At 38.9% G+C, this 8,322-nt stretch overlaps 1 long non-coding RNA gene across 1 annotated transcript; it reads left to right on the plus strand.

Annotated features, from left to right (window-relative positions):
- The first annotated feature begins 7,833 nt into the window (after positions 1-7,833).
- On the plus strand, positions 7,834-8,234 carry LOC116692029 (uncharacterized). Its single transcript, XR_004332619.1, has 2 exons — positions 7,834-8,065; positions 8,178-8,234. It is a non-coding gene; the product is annotated as an uncharacterized LOC116692029 (long non-coding RNA).
- Positions 8,235-8,322: the final 88 nt, after the last annotated feature.

The raw sequence follows: 8,322 nt of genomic DNA on the forward strand, positions 1-8,322 counted from the left end.
TTTGTACTTTTTAAAATTGTGAGGCCACTTCAAAAGTCAACATATTAATCTTGCTGTAGAGCACTTGCTGCTTTAAGAAATAAATTGTTGATTGCGCTTTGTTTCTGTTTGTTTTTTTCCTGTCTGAACCCAGGAAGGTTTTCTTTGTGGAAGTTTGTGGCAAGTTTAGTGTAAGTATATTGCAAAAATATATATAAAAACAAGTGAAATTAATAATGAATGTGTTTTGTTTAGCAAAATTAGATTTTGTTGTTTTATACTATTCAATATTTCATATGTTTCTATGCAGATTTTCTATGCTGAATTCTGATAAAATCAGAATAAAATCCCCCCCCGACTGATTATTGCCCCTGTGTGCCACCCCACTTCCTGGCACACAAATCCTGAAATCGCTCCTGGAACACAGACGTTTTTAGTGTTAGGTAGATCAGAAAAAACACACACACGGCACTCACTCTTGTGTTGGGGTTACCCACCAATCTCTGTTTAAATATCGGACATTTTTGTGCTGCATTGCATATTAGCAAATGTGAAACCTTGTTAGCTAGAATTTCAGATAGGCCTACATAATAGCTTCTTTTAAATTTGATCCACTCAGTAGGCAAGCACTTGTGGTGGTATTTTAACCTCCAACAACTAGGTGCCAGTGGGCTAGTATTCTTGAATAAAAAGGAGTAGGCTATTTACATGTTTACGTAAAAGTAGAACAATGACGCCACAGTTAAAGCCTGTCTTTAACTGGCTATTGTTAAAGCAAATAGAACAGATCGTGCAGTTTCGTAAATCCTCGAAACAGGGTTATCATCTACGCATGCGCAGGACGGATCGTGCAAGCAGCACAGATCGGTTACCGACAGTGTGCTGAGGAGACATCAGCAGGGAAACTTGGCCTTGTCCAAAGCCGCATAAATGCGGATTAGAAACGTAAACACTTTGGATTACAATTTATAGTATTTTTCCAGTATCTGTGCAGCGACTATAGGCTATATAACTTTTAAATAGTAGCTAAGTATATCTTTGGTAAAACGTACTTTTCCAACACAGTTAATGAATAAAGTTAATGAATAAAATGCGTATACAACTTTTATTTAAGAAATTTCTTAAATAAAAGTTTTATACGCATCTCAATATTTCAATGTAGAAATTATGACAAAACATATATTTTTACTACACCACAAAGTTCCTTTTTTCGGTGCCTCATCATATTTCCGTAATGTGAGTCAGCATATGGTGAAACCAATTGATTTGTAGGCCTATATAAAGCAAAGGCAGTTCTTAATCCAGCCTAAACCTACAGGTGTGTCTCATCAAGCCAGCAGCTCTGTCACACTGTTCGCCTCAGACCACATCTTCTAAAACCATGCTCTGCTTCAGACTTAGCACCACATTGTGTAAGTAGCCTGCAACTGACAACTACAACGCTAATTATGTGGGTTCATATAAAATTAGGAATTAAGTTTGATTTCTGCTGTCTTGTTGAAGAAGCTAATGCTAGCCTAGAGGCTATGTGATTGGAGTTTCGGGGTGCTGGGTTGGGTGTCAAGGTAAGCAACGCTTCTCATGAGCGGGTCTGGTATGATGTTGTATGAAAACGTATGCACAGCTCAAACTTTTATGATGTTCTACAAAATTAGGGGACTGACGGCTAGTCTCGTGCCACTGGCTGGCTACGAGCTCAATGACGCCAAGCGGCAGTTGCTAATTGTTTTAGCTGCTACAGAGCTCAGTAGTCTCAGCGGTAGTTGGTGGTTGTTCGTTACCCGAAAATAGATGAGCCTGAGCCGCGTACTAGGCACCGAGTTGCCGGTTGTTCAGTTTAGTCCACAAAATATTAGCGTTTTTCCGCAACGGAAGTTTAAATGAGGCACCGAAACAACTAAGGTTAGGAAGGGGGGGAACACTTTAACACTTCTGGGGTAAGGCTTAAATTTCCTTGGGAAGAGAACTCTGGTTTGAAATTCCGGTGTTAAGACCTGGTTTTAACCCTGACCCATGTCAGTACATCCTTGTCTATTTGCCAATAGGCCTACCAATAGGCTACATTCATGAGATCATCTAACCATCTAGCATGGGGCAGGGGTTGAGGATAAAGCACAATAACAAACAAAAAGCTGTTTTTTTGTTGTTGTTTTTTTTTCCCCAGTGCTGGCAGCGACATGTTTGCTCATGACAGCAGGTAAACTATCTGATTCTATGTAATAAAGATGCTTTTATTTTCTGCATACAGTATGTGGCTTGAACACAATTTGACTTATTCTTATCTGTTATTTTAGTTCTCTCCCTAGAGAGTGTTGTCACCTGTGGCAGCGAGGGGAATGTCCAGCGCCTGAGCTGCGGTATGACTGAACTTTCTTGATTTTGGGTCCACTGTGTGGTACTTGATGTTTTGAAGGCCTTGATAAACTGCCTCAACAAATATTGAGGCGTTACACATTTTGGGCTTTAGTAACCGGAAAATGTACTGTGGCAGAGAGACTCATCTCAAAAGCTACAAACTAATTCCATCATGAACTTTAAAAAACAACAACAAACAGTATCAGCTGTCGAAAATTTAGGCTGTCAATATGACAAAATATTGCCCTATCTTCGTTTCCTCCCTTCTCCCTTGCTGTGTAACAGATACCGGAGTGATCAGCGTGCAGACGGCACTGTATGGACGTGCAGACACTGTGACCTGCAGTGAGGGAAGACCTCCAGCACAGCTCACTAATACACTGTGCTCTCAAGTGGGCACAGTTGACGTCCTCCAGAAAAGGTACATGTACAGTCATAGAATAATATACTTTCCCATTATTGTCTTCTAAATGGGACACTGTCTCATTAAGTCAATGTCACTGAGCTTTCAAAATGAAAATCATTCAAATGTATTACTTTGAGCTACCCTATAACCGCAAAGCAAGCGCCTCACCAACTTCAGCAGAAATCCAATTAGTTGCGTTGTAATTCTGCTGTATGCAACAGAGGAAGTGAAGATCTCATTTGTAAACCGGTAGGACTGTTACTTGATGAGCCTCATATCAACTAATCTGCTATCATTCTGTTAACACTTCCTGAAGAGGTTAACATTGAGAACTTGTCTCCAGGGACAGTGTTTTCTAAGGGGCATCAAACATTCATTCAGTGAATGAACCATAGCATTATACTGCATATGCAAACGAGTGGTACCTCACGCAGTCTACGTTTCACACTATATTGCACTAAAGTAGTCACTACAGTAGTGCCACTTTTAGTTTTAAACATGCTTGTAATGTTTCCTACAGGTGTGATGGCAAGAGGGAGTGTGAATTTAACATCAACATTTTATATACCTCTGATCCCTGCAAGCGCATCTACAAATACCTGGAAACCACCTACACCTGCCTCCCAGCAAGTGAGTCACATGTTTGCAAAAAGAAAAGAACCTGCAGGTTTTCTGGAGTAATGTGATTCCCTCTTTACTTGACAGATCACATTGTTGCCTGTGAGGGCTCTTTGATGCAACTCCAGTGTGGTAATTTTTTTTTTTTTTGCACTTATGGTGGCTTAATGTGATGGAACGTAATTACATTTTCAATGCACCAGACCTTAATCTTCACTAAATTGTCTTCTCCACCTTGCCTATTGTACTAATTGTTCCTTTTCCTTGACAGAGCATGGACAGTATATATTTGTGTATGGTGCAGACTATGGACGCAGTGACCAGACCACCTGCATTTACCAACGGCCTCTTGATCAAATTCAAAAAATGTCCTGCTCAAGCCCCACACGCAAAGTTTCTGACAGGTACAGCTGTACAACCTTTGCTGACTATATAGAAGGGGGGTGGGGGGGAAGAGAGATTCAAGACTTCCTATTGGCACAGAATTCCAAATTATTTGAAATTCTTGCAAGGTTTCCTCAGTCAGGAAGTGAAATTCCAAAAGGATTGGATCAAATACGCATTTTACATGCACAAATCATTCAAGGCCTAACCAAATAAATCTAGTGTTTTGTCTTTCAAAGTATGGGGCATGCAGACTGACACAATGGGGAAGCTCAGTTCACTGTGTACTGCAATCTGGACATGACGGTCTGTTTGTGGTGTTTTTGTTGTTTTGCATCCACAGCTGTAATGGGAAAAACAGCTGTACCATCGCAGCCACCAACTCTGTGTTTGGAGACACCTGTGTTGGAACTTACAAGTACCTGGAGGTGGCTTACACATGTAACTGTGGCAGTAAGTATCATGAATTACGCTAAAAGCCAAAACAAACACTGAGCAGCAATTTAATAAAAACAATGCAATGACTTATCAGTTGCTTAAATTATCAATTAAATATTTCTTGTTCTTTTGCAGATCCTCCGATCACTCCGCTTACATAGAGGTTACCTAATAGAAGAATACTGAAATTTCAGTCATATCACAATAAACATGTATTTTGTTGAAATCAATTGTAAGTTTGTTCATTAGCTAGAAAAATGTAAAATATAACTGCCAAATCCTGTTCCAGATACATAACTAATACTAAAACAATCAATAGTAACTTGACCCATAAAGGTTAAGTTGGACCGTGGAGAGCAAATAAATCCCCTGCTGCAAAGGATGCAGTTTGTTCCTACATCGTTTGGTAGGTAACATTAGTCTCATTACCAGACCTACCTACACAGCGCTGCGGAGGAGGGTCTGGCATGTCCACTAGTTTGTCATTTCTTTAAGTGTTTACAATCGTTGTGGGAGAACAGTGCCTCTGCAAATAGCTATATAAAGTGCTCTAGCTGTTTCTATAGTGGGCCAATGCACCTTAAGTTTTTTTTTTTTTTTTTTTGGACATTTTGCTGGTGGGAAAGAACGTTTCACTGTTAAATTTCATGTTTACAGTGAGCAAGAAATGTATTTAGTTTCCAGATTTTAGAGTCCACTTTCTTCAGTGTCTTTTCTGTCCATATATACGAGGGAGCTAAGCATATACAAACGTGGGGGGAGCATAGCTTGACTGAGTCTAAAAATATAAGTTTACTGAAACAGTACCTAACTGAAACATTCAGTCACTTATTTGCTAACAATTTTACACTTTGGATTTTAAAGCGAGCAGTGGAAGTTAACATGACTTAGGAAATGTAAATTTTAGCTCATGAGGGGGAGAAACAATGTATTTATGCATCACATTCAGTTGTAGAAAATTGATCTTTATGGTAAATTTCCGAGTACATATTTTTATTCTGCCATATGGCATAGTTTTGTCATTGATTATATCCCACTTTGCAATTCAGAGACCTTATCTAATTTCAATGTTGATCAATCTAACACTTAACTTTTTTGTTTTGCAAATCGTTTCAGTGGTTCATTAACTTGTCGGAATGAGACATAACAGTAATGGACAGTTCTTCTCCCAGTCTGTGGGGAACAAAGGAAAAGTGTTTTGGTGCCTACTGTAAAGGTGCTGCTTGACAAGTAACTTTTAGTGGGTACCGTAAGGTTACGACGCCATTAAACATGCTCCTATATTTTGAGTGATTGGTTTGACCAGTTTACAATTCGGGGCTAACCCACAATTTCATCAGTAATGTCATCTGTATAGATGACTAATCTAATGGTAAATTAGCTAGGTAGCTCACTCCTGTCTTCTGCCTCAGTCAGCAGGCAAACTATGAATGAACACTCTTAATTTGAGTTATGTAAATGCGTCGTATTTACTTTGCCCTCAACGTAACATTGGCTGTTGCTATCAACCACTGTATTTCTGGAGCTTAAACATCACTTCTGTTTTCTGGCAGTTTTACACTTGGCAAGTGTTTAAATCCAGTGGTGAAATGGAACATACATTTACTTATGTAGGCTACTGGAACGTTACTGCTACACGTACTCTAATGTCACATCTCAGAGGGATTTGTAGGCTACTTATTAATTGCTCTATAGTTTTTTTACAGCATTGCAGGTCGAGGTTATTAAACACATGATGTATTATAGATTAAACTACCCAACCGATGAAGTACTTCAAATCAGCTCCAACTTTACAAGCTGCCACATTACAGTGATGTATGAATGTATAACATCACTAATTATAATGTAGTTGTATATCTATTTCTGAAATGAATGGGTTCAATTTTGGTACTTATATTTCGAATGCAGTTTTTTTTACACTGTTATAATTACTGTCTTAATTTTAACTGAAGTACAAGATCAGAGAACACCACAATATAGTAAGGTTATTAGCAACATACTACATATTATACATGGTTTATTTTTTTATAGGCTACATAATTTACATTTATATTCTATATCTTCTATTCTAGCGTACTATGTCTAACGTTGTCAAAAGCTGAGTATATCAAACAAGGCACATTTAATTCTGGGTGTTTTGGGATTAGACTTCACACTTTGTTCCTTTAGTCAACAATTGAGTTCTCATGAAGGTCGAGGTGTGACTCCTCACTAAGCTGAGCTCCGATCAAGTTCGTTCCTGTGGGGGGGTTCAAAGGGTTTCACCCACAGGCTGTCTATCTTTGAAGTGTTAACAATATCGCTTAAACACTGAGCTCATTGACAAGACATACAGAATGGCAGGCACTTAATCACGTTCAAAAACAATATGAAATATAAAATAAGAAATACAGTAGGAACATGCAAAGGATGAGATATAAACCTGCAGGTTTTTCCACTTCATTGATACTCTACCTATTAACATTTGTTATTAAAAAGGTCAATGTCTGATGTAACAGTATAGGAATTCTGTGCCTTTTCTTCATGACGGGTAAAATGCACAAACCTTTTTTTCCTGGGAGAATTGGAGTTGCATTTTGCAAGGGACCTTTGGGGTATATTTGCCAGGATCCTACTGATGCTGCAAAAGTCATTAAAGACAACCCTTCTCTCCGGGACAAGTCTGCACCTGTAAGGGAGGAGCTGGCCACGCAAAATGCACTTAGTGTCGTCCGTCAAAGAGGAGGAGGCTGCAGGAGTGTTTATAGCAAAGGGGCACAGCAAGGACAGCCTATTGTCCTTTGTGAACTATGCCCTCAGCTTTCATGAAATCCAGTCTCATGACTATGACAAGGAAAGGTCACAGGTTCAGAGGATGACCAGGTGGTCGGGTTTGGTTCTCGTGCCAACAACACATGGCGAGAGATTTGGGACAGCAGGGATGATGGCTATGCAGATTTTATTCTGAATAAAAAGTGTGCTTCAGGGAATAAATGCACAAGCTACAGCAATACCTGCAGAAGAAGCTGCCCTCACCTTCCGTCTCCTCTCTTGTTTTTCTTAGAAAGATGCACATGCTGTCGTGGTAGCCAGTACTGTTTGTATCAGTGATGGATGGAGATGGAGAGTGATGTTGAGCATTTCTCCTTCCAAGCAACATGAGCAAAGCTGTGAGTAAACATTAGTTGTCTATTTGTTTTTACTGCCTGAAGATTCTTAATGATTCATGAATCATGTGATCTATATAGTATAATACATGTTATATACTGTATATCATTTTATTCTGTTTTACAGCTGTTTCTGTCATCATCTGCCAGACCACCACCGGCTTCAGGAACACAGAGAAGTTCTTAACCAAAACGTCCTGCATCAGCAGACAACTCGGGGACCATGAATTCTTATCCCAATATGAAGGATGACTTAGAGCTTTCCGTCTCATGTTGACCATGTTCTGGTCATGTTTGTGTTTTAGTGTTCTACTTATTGTCCTAGTGACTATGAATTGAAACCAGACATTGTAAGGGTAAGTATCAGTGTTTTGCTAATGTGGATGAAAATATATATTACATGTAAAACTGCTGTGGTTACCAACAATGGACTGCATGTGTTTGCATGTACAGTATGTGTCATGTGTTACTTCCCTTGCTTAGGTTAAATTCAAATGAGTAACTACTAAATATTAATCCTTTAAAAAAATGAATGCATGTGTATGAATGAACATATTTTTTATATATTGTTATAAGAAAGTCTGTTTCACTATATAAGACTGAGATAAGCAGGTGAAGAAAAAGATTGTGTCTTTACTTACTAACACCAGTTTTTGTATTTTGCCAAAAATATAAATGACTGAACATACTGTTTCTGTTGTAGCACCATTAACTAAACTGAAGAGCTCACAAGAAGGCGGTAAATGCACTGTTTTGCTTCATCCATTTAAAGCTTTGTCATATTCCCTATGCTTTTGTCCGTTATAAACTAATAATTGATATTCGTTGTCCTTTCCTTCTTGCAACCCAAGTCCTGCCAACTGTAAAGAGACCTGTGCCCCTTCCTCAGGAGCTGAGGTTTCTGATGCAACAACAGCAGGTCCCCTGCCAACAAAGACGACTGTAACAGTTTTAGGTGTGTATTATTTTAACCGTATTTGCATCTTTAAAAAATAT

Source organism: Etheostoma spectabile, chromosome 7, assembly GCF_008692095.1.
Source record: "Etheostoma spectabile isolate EspeVRDwgs_2016 chromosome 7, UIUC_Espe_1.0, whole genome shotgun sequence".
Taxonomy (NCBI): Eukaryota; Metazoa; Chordata; class Actinopteri; order Perciformes; family Percidae; genus Etheostoma; species Etheostoma spectabile.